The sequence below is a fragment of the Oncorhynchus gorbuscha genome, unplaced genomic scaffold (genome assembly GCF_021184085.1).
Source record: "Oncorhynchus gorbuscha isolate QuinsamMale2020 ecotype Even-year unplaced genomic scaffold, OgorEven_v1.0 Un_scaffold_764, whole genome shotgun sequence".
Classification (NCBI taxonomy): domain Eukaryota; kingdom Metazoa; phylum Chordata; class Actinopteri; order Salmoniformes; family Salmonidae; genus Oncorhynchus; species Oncorhynchus gorbuscha.
In genome coordinates, this window is record NW_025745557.1 from 271,653 (window position 1) to 294,777 (window position 23,125).

A 23,125-nucleotide genomic window follows, 5' to 3' on the forward strand; every position below is an offset into this window, starting at 1 on the left:
TCATGTCTTGATGAACTGTTGTTTCTCTTATTTTATTTTTGCATTTTTTTATTTAACCATTATTTCACCAGTGGGCCCATCGGGAAGTCCAGGCCCCAGTTGCACAAGGTGGGGTTCAGACCCAGGGCCCCCCTTATCTTAATGATAAGCTTGGAGGGTACTATGGTGTTCAACAGTACTTGTCAGTTGGAAAAAAATAATAGCGGATACATTTCACAAAATAGCAAAGTTGTATCGGAGCTTGCAAAACGGCGGCCATCCAGTAACATCTAATAAAAGCCAACAACTGAGCCCAGGGTAGGGATTCAGGAATCAGGCCGCAAATTAGACCCCCCACACCACAATTAGAGACATCTTAATTCTCAATCATTATAGCCAAGTGAAGAAAGACACAAATCAAATCAAAGTTTATTTGTCACGTGTGCCGAATACAACAGGTGTAGGTAGACCTTACAGTGAAATGCTGAATAAAACAGGTGTAGGTAGACCTTACAGTGAAATGCTGAATACAACAGGTGTAGGTAGACCTTACAGTGAAATGCTGAATACAACAGGTGTAGGTAGACCTTACAGTGAAATGCTGAATACAACAGGTGTAGGTAGACCTTACAGTGAAATGCTGAATACAACAGGTGTAGGTAGACCTTACAGTGAAATGTTGAATACAACAGGTGTAGGTAGACCTTACAGTGAAATGCTGAATACAACAGGTGTAGGTAGACCTTACAGTGAAATGCTGAATACAACAGGTGTAGGTAGACCTTACAGTGAAATGCTGAATACAACAGGTGTAGGTAGACCTTACAGTGAAATGCTGAATACAACAGGTGTAGGTAGACCTTACAGTGAAATGCTGAATACAACAGGGTGTGAAATGTTGAATAGACCTTACAGTGAAATGCTGAATACAACAGGTGTAGGTAGACCTTACAGTGAAATGCTGAATACAACAGGTGTAGGTAGACCTTACAGTGAAATTCTGAATACAACAGGTGTAGGTAGACCTTACAGTGAAATTCTGAATACAACAGGTGTAGGTAGACCTTACAGTGAAATGCTGAATACAACAGGTGTAGTAGACCTTACAGTGAAATGCTTACTTACAGGCTCTAACCAATAGTGCAAAAAAAGGTATTAGGTGAAAAATAGGTAGGTAAAGAAATAAAACAACAGTAAAAAGGCAGGCTATATACAGTAGAGAGGCTATAACAGTAGCAAGGCTACATACAGACACCGGTTAGTCAGGCTGATTGAGGTAGTATGTACATGTACGTAGATATGGTTAAAGTGACTATGCATATATGATGAACAGAGTAGCAGTATTTTAAAAGGGGTAGGCGGGTGGTGGGACACAATGCAACAATGCAGATAGCCCAGTGAGCCAATGTGCGGGAGCAGTGGTTGGTCGGCCCAATTTAGGAAGTATGTACATGAGTGTATAGTTATAGTGATGATGCGTATACGATAAACAGAGAGTAGCAGCAGTGTAAAAAGAGGGTTTGCGGGGGGGGGCGGACGTCCTTGATGGCAGGCAAATAGTCCAGGTAGCCATTTGATTACCTGTTCAGGAGTCTTATGGCTTGGGTGTAAAAACTGTTGAGAAGCCTTTTTGTCCTATGACTGTTAAATTTGATTTGATTTGATTTATGACTGTGGTGGCTGGGGTCTTTGACCATTTGTAGGGCACCGCCTGGTGTAGACGTCCTGGATGGCAGGCAGCTTAGCCCCTGTGATGTACTGGGCCATACGCACTATCATCTGTAGTGCCTTGTGGTTAGAGGCCGAGCAATTGCCACCTAAACCACCACTCCTGGGACATGTAGCCAGCCACTGTAAAACATTATATACAGTTACATTATATACAGTTGAAGTCTGAAGTTTACATACACCTTAGTAAAACATATTTAAAGTTAAATTTAAAGTTTTTCACAATTCCTGACATTTAATCCTAGTAAAAATGCCCTGTCTTAGGTCAGTTAGGATCACCACTTTATTTTAAGAATGTGAAATGTCAGAATAATAGTAGAGAGAATGATTTATTTCAGCTTTTATTTCTTTCAGAAGTTTACATACACTCAAATCGTATTTGGTAGCGTTGCTTTTAAATTGTTTAACTCGGGTCAAATTTTTTGGTAGCCTTCCACAACCTTCCCACAATAAGTTGGGTGAATTTTGGCCCATTCCTCCTGACAGAAATGGTGTAACTGAGTCAGGTTTGTAGGCCTCCTTGCTCGCACACGCTTTTTCAGATCTGCCACACAAATTTTCTATAGGATTGAGGTCAGAGCTTTGTGATGACAACTCCAATACCTTGACTTTGTTGTCCTTAAGCCATTTTGCCACAACTTTGGAAGTATGCTTGGTGTCATTGTCTATTTGGAAGATCCATTTGCGACCAAGCTTTAACTTCCTGACTGATGTCTTGAGATGTTGCTTCAATATATCCCCATAATTTTCCTACCTCATGATGCCATCTATTTTGTGAAGTACACCAGTCCCTCCTGCAGCAAAGCACCCCCACAACGTGATCCTGCCACCCCCATGCTTTAAGGATGGGATGGTGTTCTTTGGCTTGCAAGCCTCCCCCTTTTTCCTCCAAACATTATGATGGCATTATGGCCAAACAGTTCTATTTTTGTTTCATCAGACCAGAGGACATTTCTCCAAAAATTACAATCTTTGTCCCCATGTGCAGTTGCAAACCGCAGTCTGGCTTTTTTATGGCGGTTTTGGAGCAGTGTTGAGTGGCCTTTTAGGTTATGTCGATATAGGACTTGTTTTACTGTGGCTATAGATACTTTTGTACCCTTCTTCTTCAGCATCTTCACAAGGTCCTTTGTTGTTGTTCTGGGATTGATTTGTGCTTTTCACACCAAAGTACGTTCATCTCTAGTAGACAGAACGCGTTCCTTCCTGAGCGGTATGATGGCTGCGTGGTCCCATGGTGTTTATACTTGCGTACTATTGTTTGTACAGTTGAACATGGTACCTTCAGCCGTTTGGAAATTGCTCCCAAGGATGAACCAGACTTGTGGAGGTCTACAATTATTTTTCTGAGTTCTTGGCTGTTTTATTTTGATTTTCCAATGATGTTAAGCAAAGAGGCACTGAGTTTGAAGGTAGGCCTTGAAATACATCCACAGGTACACCTCCAATTGACTCAAATTTTATCAATTTGCCTATCAGACAGAAGCTTCTAAAGCCATGACATAATTTTCTGGACTTTTCCAAGCTGTTTAAAGGCACAGTCAATTTAGTGTATGTAAACTTCTGACCACTGGAATTGTGATACAGTGAATTATAAGTGAAGTAATTGTTGGAAAAATTACTTGTGTCATGCACGAAGTAGATGTCCTAATGGACTGGCCAAAACTATAGTTTGTTAACAAGAAATATATAATATTGCATACCACTGAATGGGCTCAGGCTGTACCATAAGTACATGCATGTATGCTAAATACACTATCCTCAATCATATCTTTGACCTTTAAGTACCACAGAATGCTCAGCAGGGCTTACCTAGGGCCTATGCTGGTGCCCGGGCTCTCTGTGTGTGAGTGTGTGTGTGTTTATACGCGAGTGTGCGCGTCTGCGTTTGTGTGTGCACTCGTAGGTTTGTCGTGAGCTGAATCCTCTCTGCGGCTCGGTTAGATGAGCTAGACAGCCAGACACCAGCCCTTGTTTTGAGCGTCTGCCTGGGAATGAAATGATAGAAGCCCAGTTCTTGTTGTTTTTCCCCCTCAAGCCATGAATACAATCAGAAAGGGTCTGTGTTACCCCCTCCGCTTCCTCCCTGCACTGAAACCCTAACCAGTTGTTTTTCGCTGAAAAATGTCCAACCGCCATTATGATAATGATCCGCAATGTTACATTACCCTTGTGACAATCCAACAGGTAGGACAGAGTTTCGAAAGAAGGGATTCAGATTTTTTCACTAGTTTGGTGCCAGTTTGGTGCCAGTTTGGTGCCTGCTGAAAGGGGAATTTTACCCGTCCTCTCCTTTGACTAAATTCCCCCCATTTCATCCGGTTTGTATAACTATATTCCTAACCGTGCCTGTATCAGCATATTCTTGACCATGGCTATTTGTAATATCAGTTGCTCAAAACATGAAAATGCTAATACTCAAATACCAATTCAAACCTTGACTCTACTGCCACCATGTTTAAAAGTCCCCCAAAAGTTGCTAAAACCTGGCTGACTTTGGCATCTTTCTCGGCAGCCATGACCCCTCCTCTGTCTCTATTGAGAACGCTGCAGCGGTGGGTCATCCCCAGGCGTCATCATCGTGCCAGAGCGAGGGGGACTCCAGAGGCTGTTCATCGTCCCAGGATGGGGACTTCACCCTGCCCCAATTCGGGGTCCAGCAGGTCCCCCAGACCTACAAAGAACTGGCCGAGCCCTGGATCAAGGTGAGAGGGGTGGAAAGATAGATGTGGGTTCTAATAATGTCGACCAGACCTGGATCAAACACATATGTACAATACTTTCAAATACTTTATTTACCATTTGAGCTTGCATTTTGTGACTATTCCATTCCATTTTGGAATTGTTCCATTACACTAGGCAAACAAAACCAAATGTCTTCATCCCTTTGCATACCAAGAGGGTTTACATGTAGTTGATGTCTCTATCAGATTAGTGCCATATTCCGTTCGTAGTTATAATTTTGTGTGTCAAATCAAATCAAATCAAATCAAATTGTATTTGTCACATACACATGGTTAGCAGATGTTAATGCGAGTGTAGCGAAATGCTTGTGCTTCTAGTTCCGACACTGCAGTGATAACCAACAAGTAATCTAACTAACAATTCCAAAACTACTGTCTTATACACAGTGTAAGGGGATAAAGAATATGTACATAAGGATATATGAATGAGTATGAATGAATGAGTCCTCCTCTCCAGGTGTTTGGCATGGAGTTGGTGGGCTGCCTGTTCTCCAGGAACTGGAACATCCGGGAGATGGCCCTGCGGCGGCTGTTGCACGACGTCAGTGGCGCGCTCCTCCTGGCCAATGGCGAGCACGCCTGCCCGGGGGCCGGGGCGGGCCGTACAGAGGTGTCAGGTGATGTGGTGTTGGAGTCATGCTGCAGCGTCCTCTCCATGGTGTGTGCTGACCCTGTCTACAAGGTCTACGTGGCCGCACTGGTGAGACTCTTTAATATTACTGTACCCCCACAGATCCTGTGAAACTAAGAATCAAGTTTTACTGTGTAATTCTATAACTGTACTATACTCCAGCTGTCAGGGAAAGCATTGTGAACCCTTTAAAGTCTTAGGCCCCATCCAGAAACAACTCCGAGCCCAGTGATTCCCAAAAGTTTATCTTTATTAGGATGCCACGATGACAGCTAATCTTGGGATTGAGACCCCATGTATTAAACGATAGAAAATCAAACTAACTTCTGTAATTTGATCAAAGGAAAGAATTGGATATGTCTAAGAAATATGGTTGTAGATCCATCTAGTGGTTGTTTCTGGACTGGGCCTTTTGATATTCATACGTGTTCCTGATAAGTGAGAGGACCATATATCAAATATATCTTCACTTGATTAGCTGATTTGCACTACCTGATCTCTGTGTTCAAACTTTGGCCCTTCTCCCTCCCACGCAATATTGATGAAAGTTATCTCTTGAATTGTGCTGAAGTTCACTTCAACAACAAGGTAGTCTGGTTAGCTCTAAAGTCCACTGAACATCCAGGAAGTGTGAACAGAGTCAAACCAGCAGGGATTCTCCAGGGACAGACTGAGCGAGAAAAAAAGGTCTTTCTCGCTATTTATTTACTTGGTCTCTTTCAACAATAGTTTTTTTTAAAGTATTTGTCATTTAGCAGACTACTGTAGTGAGTGCATACATTTTTCATACTTTTTAAAACTTATCCCTTGTGGGAATTGAGCCCACAACCTGGCGTTGCAAGCGCTATGCTCTACCAACCTAGACCCACGGGATCCTAGTTCTTGGTGCGTGTTTTAAAAAATGCAGGCCCTCTGGACAATCAACATTTCCCCAAAGCACTTTGCTTCAGCAGAGCAGCAGTTATGGAAAACAAAAAAGTTCTGTCCTCTTGGGGGTTTTCCATGGTGTTTAGTAGCAGACAGACTTTGGTGTTTACTGTATTCTTCTTTCAAGACAAAGAAGGGGATGGTGGTGATGGCGGGTGGACAAAGAATACCACGGGCACCACCAGATTTGGAGTGGGCCAGATCGACTTAAATTGTTGCTTTGAAAAGGCTCTATTTTGTTTGAGGTTGAAGAGAGCCTTGCGCATCGCGGGGCAAAGTCGTTAGCTGCGTGTGCACTACCTGGGACCTTGTAGCAAGTGAAAACAGCAGAGCCACCATTTCAATAACTTATTTTCTTACCTTTTCGTACCATGTGATGTGGCCCTCACTATTGGAAGTAAACACTTGTTTATTGATATTATCTGTCTCCTAAGAGTGGAGTCGACTCGGGAGCATGGAGTAATGGGGGTTGAGAGGGAGTGGAGTAGACTGGGAAGCTTGGAGCAAATGGGGTTGACAGGGAGAGATAGTGTGCATTGTGTGTGTGAGCATGAAAGAGTGAGTGGGACAAAGTAGTTAGAGGGAGGGAAGCATGAGGGGGAGGAAGGAGTAACCTTGCCTGCCTGGCAGAGGGAGAGTGAGAAAGAACTTTGAATCTGTCTCTGGGCAGCGTTCCAGTGCAACTCCAATTTGTAAGTCGCTCTGGATAAGAGCGTCTGCTAAATGACTTAAATGTAAATGTAACTCTCTATCAGTCACCAGTTCCCACGCCTCTTCTCTCTCTCTGGGAGTCAGGCTGGGGCGGAGCACCACCAAGTCTCCACCTCCTGCCAAGGCCACAGAGGCCTCTCTAATGGCCTTGAGGTCATGCCCAGGCAGCCATATTGTCACAGGAATAGACAGGGTCGTAACTCGGCGTGGTCAAAAGTACAATTCCTCCCACCACCGAACCACAGTGTTATGTTAGGGCGCTCCAAGAGGTCTTCTGTTTCTCAATGACTCTCAATGACTCTACTAAATTCGCTTGATAGTAAGTTCTCAGCCATTAGTTTGATCAGCCCATCTAATATTTTGTGATGAAGCTTTTCACTACACATCACCATATCTCCTTTTTAACTTTCCACACACTGGACACACAGTAACAATATTGGTACTTTATGTTTGAGTTGTAAATGTGAACCCTGGTCTCTTGTCCTCTTTCTGTAGAAAACCTTGCGGGCCATGCTGATGTACACGCCCTGCCACTCGGCGTCTGAGCGCTCACGGCTGCAGCAGCTGCTCCGGCCCGTGGTGGAGACTATCCTTGTCAAATGTGCCGACGCCAACAGGTAATGTCCGTCTCAAACTAACGAGTGGGATAGATATGCGAGCCTGTCAGGGGTTCACTGCAACTGCTAGTAGCTAGTGCCCTCTGTTGGGGAATACAAAATATGACATGCACTTGTTAGATCTCCCCACTGATCATACTGTATGATGTACTGTATATCAGGAGTATTCAAATAGGAGCCAGGAGGTCCAGAGCTTCTTTTCTGTTCTACCTTATAATTCATTGCACCCACCGGGTGTCCCAGCTCTAAATCAATCATTGATTAGAGGGGACGAATGAAAATCAGCAGTGGAACTGGCTTTGAGGTCCAGATTAGAATTTGTCTGATATACATCTTCAAGAACTGACTCAAACATGACCACCTTTTCTTGTGATATAATACTGTATTCATTAGGTTGATAGTACATGAATTAACAGATTACATTCCCCATGTCTCATTTCAATGTCTCAATTGCACAATTTGTAGTCTATGTTAACCCAGAACTACAATCTCGCTGGTCAGATATGTTTACGTCGTCTGTTCAAACTGTAAAAAAAAAAATCACAATTAATGAAAAGCATTAGCAGTCTAGCATGGACATAAATACATTTTGAGTGTTGTTTCTCTGTGTCATGTCCAGTCGTACCAGCCAGCTGTCAGTGTCATCACTACTGGAGCTGTGTAAAGCCCAGGTCGGAGAGCTGGCCGTGGGCCGAGAGATCCTCAAAGCAGGTAAGAACTACAAATCCCATTTATCCTCGCTGAGTGTTCAGCGGAAATAGCACCATCTCTCCCCATATTACTCAAATTGATGTACAGTGGTTTGCGAAAGTATTCAACCACCTTGGCATTTTTCCTATTTTGTTGCCTTACATCCTGGAATTAAAATAGATTTTGAGGGGTTTGTATCATTTGATTTACACAACATGCCTACCACTTTGAAGATGTAAAATATTTTTTACAGTGAAACAAACAAGAAATAAGACCCCAAAAAATCCAACTTGAGCATAACTATTCACCCCCCCAAAGTCAATACTTTGTGGGGGTGAAATTGCAGCAATTACAGCTGAAAGTCTCTTGGGGTATGTTTCTCCAAGCTTGACACATCTAGCCACTGGGATTTTTGCCCATTCTTCAAGGTAAAACTGCTCCAGCTCCTTCAAGTTGGATGGGTTCCGCTGGTGTACAGCAATCTTTAAGTCATACCACAGATTCTCAATTGGATTGAGGTATGGGCTTTGACTAGGCCATTCCAAGACATTTAAATGTATCCCCTTAAACCATTTGAGTGTGGCTTCAGCAGTATGCTTAGGGTCATTATCCTGCTGAAAGGTGAACCTCTGTCCCAGTCTCAAATCTCTGGAAGACTGAAGCAGGTTTCAGAATTTCCCTGTATTTAGTGCCATCCATCATTCCTCAAATTCTGACCAGTTTCCCAGACCCTGCCAATTAAAAACATCCTCACAGTATGATGCTGCCACCACCATGCTTCACTGTGGGGATGGTATTCTCGGGGTGGTGAGTGGTGTTGGGTTTGTGCCAGAAATAACGTTTTCCTTGATGGCCAAAAAGCTACAATTGAGTCTCATCTGACCAGAGGACCTTCTTCCATATGTTTGGGGAATCGCCCACATGCCTTTTGGTGTGTTTGCTGATTATTTTCTTAAAAGCAATGGCTTTTTTCTGGCCACTCTTCCGTAAAGCCCAACAGTGTGGAGTGTATGGCTTAAAGTGGTCCTATGGACAGATACTCAAATCTCTTTTCAGCTCCTTCAGGGTTATCTTTGGTCTCTTTGTTGCCTCCCTGATTAATGCCCTCCTTGCCTGGTCTGTAAGTTTTGGTCAGTCTCCAAGTTTATATGACATATACTTTCCATTTTTTAATAATGGATTTAATGGTGCTCTGTGGGATATTCAAAGTTTCGGATAATTTTTTATAACCCAACCCTGATCTGTACTTCTCCACAACTTTGTCCCTGACCTGTTTGGAGAGCTCCTTGGTCTTCTTGCCGCTTGCTTGGTGGTGCCCCTTGCTTAGTGGTGTTGCAGACTGAGGCCTTTCAGAACAGGTGTATACATACTGAGATCATGTGACAGATCATGTGACACTTAGATTGCACACAGGTGAACTTTATTTTTGTCACGGTCGTCCTCCTCTTCATCTGAAGAGGAGAGGCGAGAAGGATCGGAGGACCAATATGCAGCGTGATATGTGTTCATGTTGAATGTTTCATTAAAGAAAGAACTGAACACTGAAACACTATACAAAAACAGTAAACAAAATAACAACCGTGAAGCTGCGCTGAAACAAGCCATCAACATAGACAATCACCCACAAACAAACAGTGCAACCCAGGCTACCTAAGTATGATTCTCAATCAGAGACAACTAATGACACCTGCCTCTGATTGAGAACCATACTAGGCCGAAACATAGAAATACCCCAAAACATAGAAAAACAAACATAGACTGCCCACCCACCTCACGCCCTGACAATACTAAATAAATACAAAACAAAGGAAATAAAGGTCAGAACGTGACAATTTAACTAATTATGTGACTTCTTAGGGGTCTTTAGGGGCTTCATAGCAAAGGGGGGTGAATACATATGCACGCACCACTTTTCAGTTGTTGTTTGTTTTTTTGTTTTTTTAATAAGTAGTTTTTCTATTTCACATTAAATCCAAATAAAAATATATTTAAATTACAGGTTGTAATGCAACAAAATAGGAAAAACACCAAGGAAATGAATACTTTTGCAAGGCACTGTACGTGACTGTAACTCATGTCTTAACAACAGTTTACAAATTTAAAAAAGACCCAACTGACTACTCATTGTAAACGTCTCTACCTTTCTCCCAGGGTCCATCGGTATTGGCGGGGTGGACTTTGTCCTGAACTGCATCCTGGGGCCCCAGACGGAGGCCAATAACTGGCAGGCCCTGATGGGCCGCCTTTGTCTGATTGACAGGCTCCTGCTAGAGTTCCCCGCCGAATTCTACCCCCACATAGTTTCCGGAGGGGACTGCCACCAGTCTCAGACCCTGGGGGAGAGGTCCGTGATTTTATAGTCATATCATATAGCCTTGAGCGCACAGCCATGAGTTGGTGCCCTTGTCCTTGTATAGCTTTGTTGGTCACCAACAGTAGCTGATGACTCAAGTCTCAGGGGGAAAGGTGGAGGTGCGCCACAGGGATGAGCATTGTGCCCAGTGATATTTTGTTTTGATCATGTCGTCATGTAGCCTTGAGCTCACAGCCTTGAGTTGGTGACCTTGCAAAAATAATTTGGTGGGTGCTTATATTTGTTCTATTTCACACATGCACAAGTGTGTATTATACATGTGTGAATTTGAGATACATTTTTTTGCGTATCCCGACTCCCCCTGAGACACCCTCGGAGAGTGGGGTCATGACCAGTCTGTCATTACCAACAGCGACCTTGGAGCAATTAGGAAAAAAGGAGGAAAATTGAAAAAGGTTCTTCTTCATAATATAACTGTTTATTAATAAATATGTTTTATGATAGCTGAAAAACAAGAAAATTGATGTTTCACTGTGTTTGAGGAAGGGGAAGAGTGGACCCAAAGGTGCACAGTTCGAATCCCGCCTCAGCCAGAATTGACATTTCTAAACAACCACTTTAGTGTTCTTTTTCACATTGGTGATTTTAAGATCACCTAAGTCAGTAATGGAACGATTATGGTAATAATCATAAGATATAGAAGTGTTATTCTTTATTGCTGTACTATTATCCTGTTACCTTGTTTATGCAATTAGTATCTTAAATGATCAATTATCTCCTGCGGTTTCTTGTGGACTGCATATTACCTGATATAATTGTAAATATACTGAACAATAACATAAACGCAACATGCAGCAATTTCAAACATTTTACTAAGTTACAGTTAATAAAAGGAAATCAGTCCATTTAAATAAATTAATTAGGTATGAATCTATGGATTTCACATGACTGGGAATACAGATATGTATCTGTTGGCCACAGATAACTTAAATAAAAAGGTAGGGGTGTTGATCAGAAAACCAGTCAGTATCTGGTGTGACCACCATTTGCCTCATGCAGCGTGACACATCTCCTTTGCATAGAGTTGATCAGGCTGTTGATTTTGGCCTGTGAAATGTTGTCCCACTCTTCTTCAATGGTTGTGTGAAGTTTCTGGATATTGGCGGGAACTGGGTCACACTGTTATACACGTCGATCCAGAGCATCCCACACATGCTCAATGGGTGACCTGTCTGGTGAGTATACAGACCATGGAAGGATTGGGACATTTTTAGCTTCCAGGAATTGTGTACAAATCCTTGCAACATGGGGCCGTGCACAGGGCTGTGGCAGTCATTCATTTTTGTCAGATGGTTATTGCCATGCAAAAGACTGCTGGTCTCACAGTAATGAACTTAAACAGGCTTACCATCTTCAGGCCTCTAGCCATACAAGCCGCTGTTGCGTGCCTTTGCAACATCTACATTTTAAAAAGGGATAATAAATCAATTTAATATACACCATCACAACAAATCCATGATTTATTTTAGTCAGATCTAAAGAAACATTATGATATGAAAAGAATGTATTTCCAAAGAAGAGAATATGTGTTGGCCTACTGTAGACCTACATTATCTGGCTCCATGCCATAGGCTGTAGGCTTGTTCATTTAGCTGACAAGATATGCTTCCCATGCCATTCTTTTATTTGATCTGATTTTATAGTAAGATGAATATAGTTGAACTTAGCTGAATAAAATAGAAAGGATATTTTTCCCATTACAGATTGACTGCGTGCATATGAAGTTGCTATATATTGCTATAAGTGATCATTTGAAACAAGTCCTACATGCTAGATTTAGAGTTATTTGTCAACTTTAGTTGTGAATGATACAAACCTTATAATGTCTTGGAAATCAAAACATATATGGGCTGCATGGTGTGACTACAGGCTATTGATGATTGAGAAAGTAGCAAAAATGGCTTACTTTCTCATCAACTGATCATATTTTCATAAAAATGGCTTACTTTCTCATCAACTGATCATATTTTCAAAAAAATGGCTTACTTTCTCATCAACTGATCATATTTTCACGCATCAGACTATTCTCAATTCGATCTAGTCTTTACTAATTATTTTGGATTCACAATGGCCCATTATCAAATGGGCCATTGCACTCAAATAGCCTAGTGAGGAGGCTGCACGCTTTCCCACCAGTCTGTTTTGCTACTTGGGTTTTATAGTGGAGCATATGCTTAATATATAATATGAGCAGCTGAGAAATAAATATAAGAACACTTACTTCACTCCATGCATCAACCACTGTTTGACGAGCATGCTCTCGCTGCTCGATATAGGTGAGATTCTCCCAAACGCTATGCCATGGTCTCTCTCCAACCTTGTTCCTGCAGCTACCCTGTGCTTAGTTTGGGAAACCAAGTGTTATCTGTTCGGGAACATCAATGTTTTCGCTACGAAATACGATAATACAGTCCACACTCAACAGCGATTACTCAAATTTTGGAGTATAGGCTAGACCAATTATGTACCAAAACATCTTAAATCAGTTTTATGTTTTTCTATCATACATACAGTTGAAGTCGGAATTTTACATACATTTAGGTTGTTTTTCAACCAACTCCACAAATTTCTTGTTATTTTTTAGACCAGAGGAAAGAGTGCCACCTACTGGCCCTCCAACACCACTTCCAGCAGCAACTATAGTTTTGGATAGTCGCTTAGGACATCTAATTTGTGCATGACACAAGTAATTGTTCCAACAATTGTTTACCGACAGATTATTTTACTTATAATTTAAGCAGCATACCATCCTGCATACCACTGCTGGCTTGATTCTGAAAAACAAAAAACTTTGTTTTTTGATGGTTTAAGATGGTTTGAGATGGTTTGAATTCATTATCACCTTAAATAGCACTGTCCATTTCTTTGTATTGGGCTTTTAAATTTTAATTAATTTTAATTAATTTAACCTTTATTTTACTAGGCAAGTCAGTTAAGACCAAATTCTTATTTTCAATGACGGCCTAGGAACAGTGGGTTAACTGCCTGTTCAGGGGCAGAACGACAGATTTTGTACCTTGTCAGCTCGGGGATTTGAACTTGCAACCTTTCGGTTACAACATCCACAACAACCATCTTTTACACTGTTTCAATCTGCCATTCAAGTTCTTTCTTCAAATGTATCATCACAGTGAGGTGAGTTTTAAAAGAATGATAGGCCTACTGTTTTGATGCTAATTGTTTGTTGTGATTTTCAATGGATTTTGCATTAGAGGGACAATAGAGCCCCGAGGACCATTAGAACCTGATGGTGGTAGTTAGCAAGTTGGGTATTACAAAGGCATGTCCAGAGTGCATAAAAGGAGATTACCATGACTCAATGGTCACGTGGAATTTTACTGCAGTCATCGGTAGTACAGCCCTAGCCGTGCATTATCATGCTGAAACATGAGTTGATGGCGGCAGATGAATGGCACGACAATGGGCCTCAGGATCTTGTCACGGTTTCGCTGTGCATTCAAATTGCCATCAATAAAATGCAATTGTGTTCCTTGTCTGTCGCTTATGCCTGCACATACCCCACTGCCACCATAGGGCACTCTGTTGACATCAGAAAACTGCTCACCCACACAACGCCATACACGTGGTCTGCGGTTGTGAGACCGGTTGGACATACTAACAAACTCTTTAAAACAACGTTGGAGGCAGCTTAGGTTCGAGAAATTAACATTACATTCTCTGGCAACAGCTCTAGTGGGCATTCCTACAGTCAGCATGCCAATTGCACGCTCCCTAAACCCTGAGACATCTGTGGCATTGTGTTGTGTGACAAATATGCACATCTTATTGTCCCCAGCACAATGTGCACCTGTGTAATGATCATGCTGTTTAATTAGCTTCTTGATATGCCACACCTGTCAGGTTCCTGTCAGGTGGATGAAATGCTCACTAACAGGAATGTGAACAAATTTGTGCACAGAATTTGCGAGAAATAAGCTTTTTGTGCGTACAGAACATCTCTGGGATCTTAATTTCAGCTCATGAAACAAGGCACCAACACTTTACATGTTGCGTTTATATTTTTGCTCAGTGTATATCACATCCCATTGGGTACAGATGTCACGCCCTGGTCGAAGTATTTTGTGTTTTTCTTCATGTATTTGGTCAGGCCAGGGTGTGACATGGGTTTTTGTATGTGGTGTGTAGCTTAGTGGGATTGTAGCTTAGTGGGGTGTTCTAGGAAAGTCTATGGCTGTCTGGAGTGGTTCTCAATCAGAGACAGGTGTTTATTGTTGTCTCTGATTGGGAACCATATTTAGGCAGCCATATTCTTTGGTTGTATTGTGGGTGATTGTCCTTAGTGTCCTTGTTCCTGTCTGTGTTAGTTTTCACTAGTATAGGCTGTTTCGGTTTTCGTTACGTTCTTTGTTTTGTAGTGTTTGTATTTTAGATTCGTGTTACGTTTTTGTTCATTAAACATGGATCGCAATCTACACGTTGCATTTTGGTCCGACTCTCCTTCACCACACCTAGAAAACCGTTACAGAATCACCAACCACCAACGGACCAAGCAGCGTGTCAACAGGCAGGAGCCACAGGAGAGATGGACATGGGAGGACGAACTGGACGGTAAAGGACCCTGGGCTCAGCCTGGAGAATATCGCCGCCCCAAGTAAGAACTGGAGGCGAAGAAAACGGAGAGGCGCTGGTATGAGGAGGCAGCACGGCGACGTGGATGAAAGCCTGAGAGTCAGCCCCAAAAATGTCTTGGGTGGGGGCTCAGGGAGAGTGTGGCAGAGTCGGGAGCCAGACCTGAGCCAACTCTCCCTGTTTATCGTGAGGAGCCAAGGAGGAGACCAGAACCAGAGCCGGTGTTGGAGGTGAGCGAAGCAGAGACTGTGAAGGAGGTAATGGGGAAATTGGAGGAGAGAGAAATGAGGGAGTTGCTGTGATGGTGCTTTAAGCATAGAATTCACCCGACGGAATGTGTCTGGGATTTGATGGCACCTGGGTCAGCGCTCCATACTCGTCCTGAGGTGCGTGTTAGTCGGCTGTTGAAGTTGGTGCCAGCCTCACGCATCAGGCCTCCTGTGCACATCCCTTGCCTTGCACGTCCTGTGCCAGCACTGCTCTCAAGATCTCCAGTACGCCTTCACGGTCTAGCCCATCCTGTGCCACCTCCACACACCAGCCCTCCGGTAGCAACTCCCCGCACCAGGCGTCCTGTGCATGTCCTCGGTTCAGTTCCACCAGTGCCAGCACCACGCATCATGCCTACAGTGCGCCTCGCCTCTCCAGCGCTGTTGGAGCCTTTCTTCTCTCCTGCGCTGTCGGAGTCTCCCGCCTGTTCAGCGCTGTCGGAGCCTTTCTCCTCTCCTGCGCTGCCGGAGTCTCCCGCCTGTTCAGTGCAGCCAGAGCCTTCCTCCTCTACAGCGCTGCTGGAGTATCCCGCCTGTTCAGCGCAGCCAGAGCTGTCGGTCTGCATGGAGCAGCCAGAGTTGTCAGTCTGCATAGAGCAGCCAGAGCTGTCAGTCTGCATGAAGCAGCCAGAGCTGTCAGTCTGCATGAAGCAGCCAGAGCTGTCAGTCTGCAAGGAGCTGTCAGTCTGCAAGGTGCTGCCAGCCTGCATGGAGCAGCCAGAGCTGCCAGCCTGCATGGAGCAGTCAGAGCTGTCAGTCTGCATGGAGCAGTCAGAGCTGTCAGTCTGCATGAAGCAGCTAGAGCTGTCAGTCTGCATGAAGCAGCCAGAGCTGCCAGTCTGCAAGGAGCTGCCAGTCTGCAAGGAGCTGCCAGTCTGCAAGGTGCTGCCAGCCTGCATGGAGCAGCCAGAGCTACCAGCCTGCATGGAGCAGTCAGAGCTGTCAGTTTGCATGGAGCAGTCAGAGCTGTGAGTCTGCATGAAGCAGCCAGAGCTGTCAGTCTGCATGAAGCAGCCAGAGCTGCCAGTCTGCAAGGAGCTGCCAGTCTGCAAGGAGCTGCCAGTCTGCAAGGAGCTGTCACTCTGTAAGGAGCTGTCAGTCTGCAAAGAGCTGCCAGTCTGCACAGAGCCGCCAGAGCTGCTAGTCTGTAAGAGGCCGCCAGAGCTGTCAGCCTACAGGGAGCAGCCAGAGCCGCCAGTCAGCGTGGAGCAGTCAGAGCCGCCAGTCAGCATGGAGCAGCCAGATCTTTCAGTCTACCAGGATCCGCCAGTCAACCAGACTCTTCCAGATCCGCCAGTCAGCCGGGAACTGCCAGTCGGCCAGGATCTGCCAGTCAGCCAGGATCTGCCTGTCCGCCAGGATCTGCCAGTCAGCCAGGATCTGCTGAGACCACCAGCCAGCCAGGATCTGGTAGATCTATCTACCTGCCTGTGCTTCCTCTCACTCCTGAGCTTTCTCTCACTCCTGAGCTTTCTCTCACTCCCAAGCTTTCTCTCACTCCCGAGCTTTCTCTCAATCCCGAGCTTTCTCTCACTCCCGAGCTTTCCCTCAGTCCCGAGCTGCCTCAGTCCCGATCAGCTGCTCTTCAGTCCAGTGGGTTTCTGGGTGAGGACTAGGCCATGGTCAGCGGCGAGGGTGGACTCTCCGGGGATGCGAGGAGAGGGGACTAAGACATTGACTGAGTGGGGTCCACGTCCCGCGCCGGAGCCGCCACCATGGACAGACGCCCACCCGGAACCTCTCTATTGTTTTGAGGTGCGTTCGGGAGTCCGCACCTTAGGGGGGGGGGGTTCTGTCACGCCCTGGTCGAAGTATTTTGTATTTATCTTCATGTATTGGGTCAGGCCAGGGTGTGGCATGGGGTTTTTGTATTGTGATGTGTTTGGGTTTTGATGGTGGTATTGGGATTGTAGCTTAGTGGGTTATCGAGCAAAGTCTATGGCTGTCTGGAGTGGTTCTCAATCAGAGGCAGGTGTTTATCGTTGTCTCTGATTGGGAACCATATTTAGGCAGCCATATTCTTTGAGTTTGTCGTGGGTGATTGTCCTTAGTGTCCTTGTTCCTGTCTGTGTTAGTTTTCACTAGTATAGGCTGTTTCGGTTTTCGTTACGTTCTTTGTTTTGTAGTGTTTGTATTTTAGATTCGTGTTACGTTTTTTGTTCATTAAACATGGATCGCAATCTACACGCTGCATTTTGGTCCGACTCTCCCTTCACCACACCTAGAAAACCGTTACATTAAGTTGCTGTTTACATTAGTAGTAAAGGCCTACATTTAATGACAGGTATTTCTAGTAACACAGCATGTTTTCTAGATGAACATGTAACAGTATGACTTTAGACCGTCCCCTCGCCCATACCCGGGCACGAACCAGGGACCCTCTGCACACATCAACAACAGTCACCCACGAAGCATCATTACCCATCGCTCCACAAAAGCCGCGGCCCTTGCAGAGCAAGGGGAACTACTAGTTCAAGGTCTCAGAGCAAGTGACGTCACCGATTGAAACGCTATTTAGCTCGCACCAATGCTAACTAAGCTAGCTGTTTCACATCCGTTACAAACACACAGTTCAAATGTTATAGGCCAATGCATGTTTTGCCATTTACCATATACCTTCTGAAATAGGTCATACCTGCCTCGGAGCTGGCCTGTTGCCCGCATCAGCAAGACAATCCCCTGTGGTGGCAAACGTCCGCAAGTGAGACATCCACTCACTTGTGGGGCTTTTTGGACATCTGAAATTAGCAGGATGAATGACTACCACAAGAACAACTAGCAATACATGTCAACCTAAATGTAAACTGGGCTAAAATAGTAAGCCTATAAGAATGCATGGTATCATTGGAATATTTTCGGTATTCAACCAAGTAGGCTAATCAATCACCATGGCAAATTAGTCAACAGGCTATATCAACTAGGCTATATCATTAGACTGACTGATTTTAATTAATAAACAAGTACGTAAGTATAATTCTAAAATTGATTAAATGAAATGTTCTCATCAATCTACACACAATACCCCATGATGACAAAGAGAAAATACGTTTTTAGAAATTTTTGCAAAAATAGAAAACAATACAGAAATACCACAAATAGCTCAGGTGCATCCTGTTTCCATTGATCTTCCTTGAAATGTTTCTTCAACTGGATTGGAGTCCACCTGTGGTAAATTCTATTGATTGGACATGATTTGGAAAGGCATACACCTGTTTATATAAGATCCCACAATTGACAAGCCAAGGTCCCACAATTGAAAAACCAATGCCAAACATCACGTCTGGAGGAAACCTGGCACCATCCCTATGGTGAAGCATGTTGGAGACAGCATCATGTTGGGGGGATGTTTTTCAGCGGCAGGTATTGGGAGACTAGTCAGGATCGAGGGAAAGATGAACGGAGCAAAGTCCAGAGAGATCCTTGATGAAAACCTGCTCCCGAGCGCTTTAGAATCACAGACTGGGACAAAGGTTCACCTTCCAACCGGACACAGACCCAAAGCACATAGCCAGGACAACTCAGGAGTGGCTTCGGGACAAGTCTCTGAATGTCCAGCCAGAGCCCGGACTTGAGCCCGATCGAACATCTCTGGAGATACCTGAAAACATCTGTGCAGCGATGCTCCCCAAACAGCCTGACAGAGCTTGAGAGGATTTGCAGAGAAGAATGTGAGAAACTACCCAAATACATGTGTGCCAAGCTTGTAGCGTCATACCCAAGAAGAATCAAGGCTGTAATCGCTGCCAAAGGTGCTTCAACAAAGTACTGAGTAAAGGGTCTGAATACTTACATAAATGGGGTATTGTGTGTACCTTGATGAGGTTAAAAAACAAAACAATCAATTTTAGAATAAGGCTGTAATGTAACAAAATGTGAAAAATGTCAAGGAGTCTGAATACTTTCTGAGTGCTCTTCAGGGCATTTTACAGAAGCTATGGCTTGACAAGTTTACAACCTGGATATCAAAACATTATTTACATTTATGTAATTCAGCAGAGCGACTTACAGTTGTGAGTACATACATTTTCATACTTTTTTCATGCTGGCATTGTAAGCGCCATGCTCTACCTACTGAGCAGCACAGGATTTGTAACGGTTTTCTTCCATTGAAGGAGAGGAGGACCAAAATGCAGTGTGGTTAGTGTTCAACGTGTTTAATATAGACGATAACCGAGAACACTACAAAATACAAAACAACAAATGTGAAAACCGAAACAGTCCTATCTGGTGCAATGACACAAAGACAGAAGACAACCACCCACAAAATACCCAAAGAACATGGCTGCCTAAATATGGTTCCCAATTAGAGACAACGATAAACACCTGCATCTAATTGAGAACCAATCTAGGCAACCATAGACTTACATAAACACCTAGACTAGAAAACACCCCATAAACATACAAAATCCCTAGACCAGATAAAAACACATAAATCCCCCATGTCACACCCTGACCTAACCAAAATAATATAGAAAACAAAGATAACTAAGGCCAGGGAGCGACAGGGTTATCTAATTTAGCAGGCATAATCAAATAATAACTAGTCAAAACAAACGTTGATAGCTCCCCCCATTGAAAGTCAATGCTATTGTAACGTTACCGAATTATATGTGTGACCTGTTTACATAGATAGCAAAGCTGTTTACATAGATAGCAAACATTAGCTAGATAGCTAATGAACTTAGCTTGCTGAATAGCATTTACTAAAATGGACAATAACTTAACCATGGTAATGTTAGCAGATAGCATTATATTTTTCGTGGACAGTTCTCTTACCTATGAAAAATAGAGTTACTGTAAATGTACTATACTGTTACCATGCTAGCTAGCTAGCTAGCTTGCCAGGTAGCTAAGCTATGTAGCAGCTATTGATAGCCACAATTTAGAGGTTACAATTTAAATTATATTGTTGGAAAACAAGTTGGCTGTGGTTAATATCAGCATTGCAGCACAATCATGTTTTTAATCTGATAGTCCAAGAGAAAGTTGGAGAAGGTGTCATGTATTGTCATGTCTTGTCCCTGTGCTTTCTCTTCTCTGCGTTTCTCCCTGCTGGTCGTATTAGGTTACTTTCTGTCTCTCTATCTCTCTTTCTCTCTATCGTTCCGTTCCTGCCCCCAGCTGTTCCTCATTCTCCTAACGACCTTGTTTACTCTCTCACACCTGTTCCCTCTTTTGCCCTCTGATTAAGTCTCTATTTCTCTCTCTGTTTCTGCTTCTGTCCTTGTCGGATTCTTGTTTGCTTTGCCCTTGTTCCGTCCTGTTGTAATCTGCCTCTTCATCAGATACTGCGTGTGAGCAGGTGTCTCTATCCTCTACGGCCCGTGCCTACCCGAAGGGACCTGCAGTCTGTTGCCGCTAGCCCTGCAAATTCTCCTCAACTTCTAGAAGGGGGACTCTCCTGTTAAGCTAGAGGATTTATGTTTTCCCTGTTTGGACATCTGCTGTAAAGATTGAGGATTTATGTTTTCCCTGTTTGGACATTAAAAGACTCTGTTTCTGTTATATCGCTTTTGGGTCCTCACTCACCTGCATAACAGAAGCATCCGACCAAGAATGGACCCAGCGACTTCGGATCCTCGCTACTCAGCCGTTGAGATCCAGGGAGCGATGCTAGGCAGACACGAGCAGGAATTGTCTGCTGCTCGGCATGCCGTTGAGACCCTGGCCGCTCAAGTCTCCGACCTCTCTAAACATTTTCACAATCTCCGTCTCGATCCACCAGCTACTTCCAGGGCTTCCGAGTCTCCGGAGCCCAGAATTAATAACCCACCGTGTTACTCTGGGCAGCCCACTGAATGCCGCTCGTTCCTCACCCAGTGTGATATTGTGTTCTCTCTCCAGCCCAACACATACTCCAGGGGTAAAGCTCGTATCGCCTACGTCATATCTCTCCTTACTGGACGGGCTCGTGAGTGGGGCACGGCAATCTGGGAGGCAAGGGCTGAGTGTACTAACGAGTATCAGAACTTTAAAGAGGAGATGATACGGGTTTTTGATCGTTCAGTTTTTGGGAAAGAAGCTTCCAGGGCCCTGTCTTCCCTATGTCAAGGTAATCGATCCATAACGGATTACTCTATAGAGTTTCGCACTCTTGCTGCCTCCAGTGACTGGAACGAGCCGGCGTTGCTCGCTCGTTTTCTGGAGGGTCTCCATGCGGAGGTAAAGGATGAGATTCTCTCCCGGGAGGTTCCTTCCAGCGTGGATTCTTTGATTGAACTCGCTATTCGCATAGAATGACGGGTAGATCTTCGTCACCGAGCTCGTGGAAGAGAGCTCGCGTTAACAGTATCCCCCCTCTCCGCATCACTACCATCTTCCTCCACTGGCTCAGGTGTTGAGCCCATGCAGCTGGGGGGTATTCGCATCTCGACTAAGGAGAGGGAACGGAGAATCACCAACCGCCTCTGTCTCTATTGCGGTTCCGCTGGTCATTTTGTCATTTCATGTCCAGTAAAAGCCAGAGCTCATCAGTAAGCGGAGGGCTACTGGTGAGCGCTACTACTCAGGTCTCTCCGTCAAGATCCTGTACTACCTTGTCGGTCCATCTACGCTGGACCGGTTCGGCAGCTTCCTGCAGTGCCTTGATAGACTCTGGGGCGGAGGGCTGTTTTATGGACGAAGCCTGGGCTCGGGAACATGACATTCCTCTCAGACAGTTAGGGGAGCCCACGGCCATGTTCGCCTTGGATGGCAGTCCTCTCCCCAGGATTCAGTGTGAAACGCTACCTTTAACCCTCACTGTCTCTGGTAATCATAGCGAAACCATTTCTTTTTTGATTTTTCATTCACCTTTTACACCTGTTGTTTTGGGTCATCCCTGGCTAGTGTGTCATAATCCTTCTATTAATTGGTCTAGTAATTCTATCCTCTCCTGGAACGTTTCTTGTCATGTGAAATGTTTAATGTCTGCTATCCCTCCTGTTTCTTCTGCCCCCTCTTCACAGGAGGAGCCTGGTGATTTGACAGGGGTGCCGGAGGAATATCATGATCTGCGCACGGTCTTCAGTCGGTCCAGGTCCACCTCCCTTCCTCCTCACTGGTCGTATGATTGTAGTATTGATCTCCTTCCGGGTACCACTCCCCCCCGGGGTAGACTATACTCTCTGTCGGCTCCCGAACGTAAGGCTCTCGAAGATTATCTGTCTGTTGCTCTCGACGCCGGTACCGTAGTCCCTTCTTCCTCTCCCGCCGGAGCAGGGGTTTTTTTTGTTAAGAAAAAGGACGGTACCCTGCGCCCCTGCGTGGATTATAGAGGGCTGAATGACATAACGGTTAAGAATCGTTATCCGCTTCCCCTTATGTCTTCAGCCTTCGAGATCCTGCAGGGAGCCAGGTTTTTTACTAAGTTGGACCTTCGTAACGCTTACCATCTCGTGCACATCAGGGAGGGAGACGAGTGGAAAACGTCATTTAACACTCCGTTAGGACACTTTTAATACCGGGTTCTGCCGTTCGGTCTCGCTAACGCTCCAGCTGTCTTTCAGGCATTAGTGAATGATGTATTGAGAGACATGCTGAACATCTTTGTTTTCGTTTACCTTGACGATATCCTGATTTTTTCACCGTCACTCCAGATTCATGTTCAGCACGTTCGACGTGTTCTCCAGCGCCTTTTAGAGAATTGTCTTTATGTGAAGGCTGAGAAGTGCACTTTTCATGTCTCCTCCGTCACATTTCTCGGTTCTGTTATTTCCGCTGAAGGCATTCAGATGGATCCCGCTAAGGTCCATGCTGTCAGCGATTGGCCCGTCCCTAAGTCACGTGTCGAGCTGCAGCGCTTTCTCGGTTTCGCGAATTTCTATCGTCGTTTCATTCGTAATTTCGGTCAGGTGGCAGCTCCTCTCACAGCCCTTACTTCTGTC

General features: G+C 44.5%; 1 pseudogene; it reads left to right on the plus strand.

The window, feature by feature from the left end:
- Positions 1-23,125, plus strand: part of LOC124019201 — a 71,541-nt pseudogene that overhangs the window by 43,773 nt on the left and 4,643 nt on the right.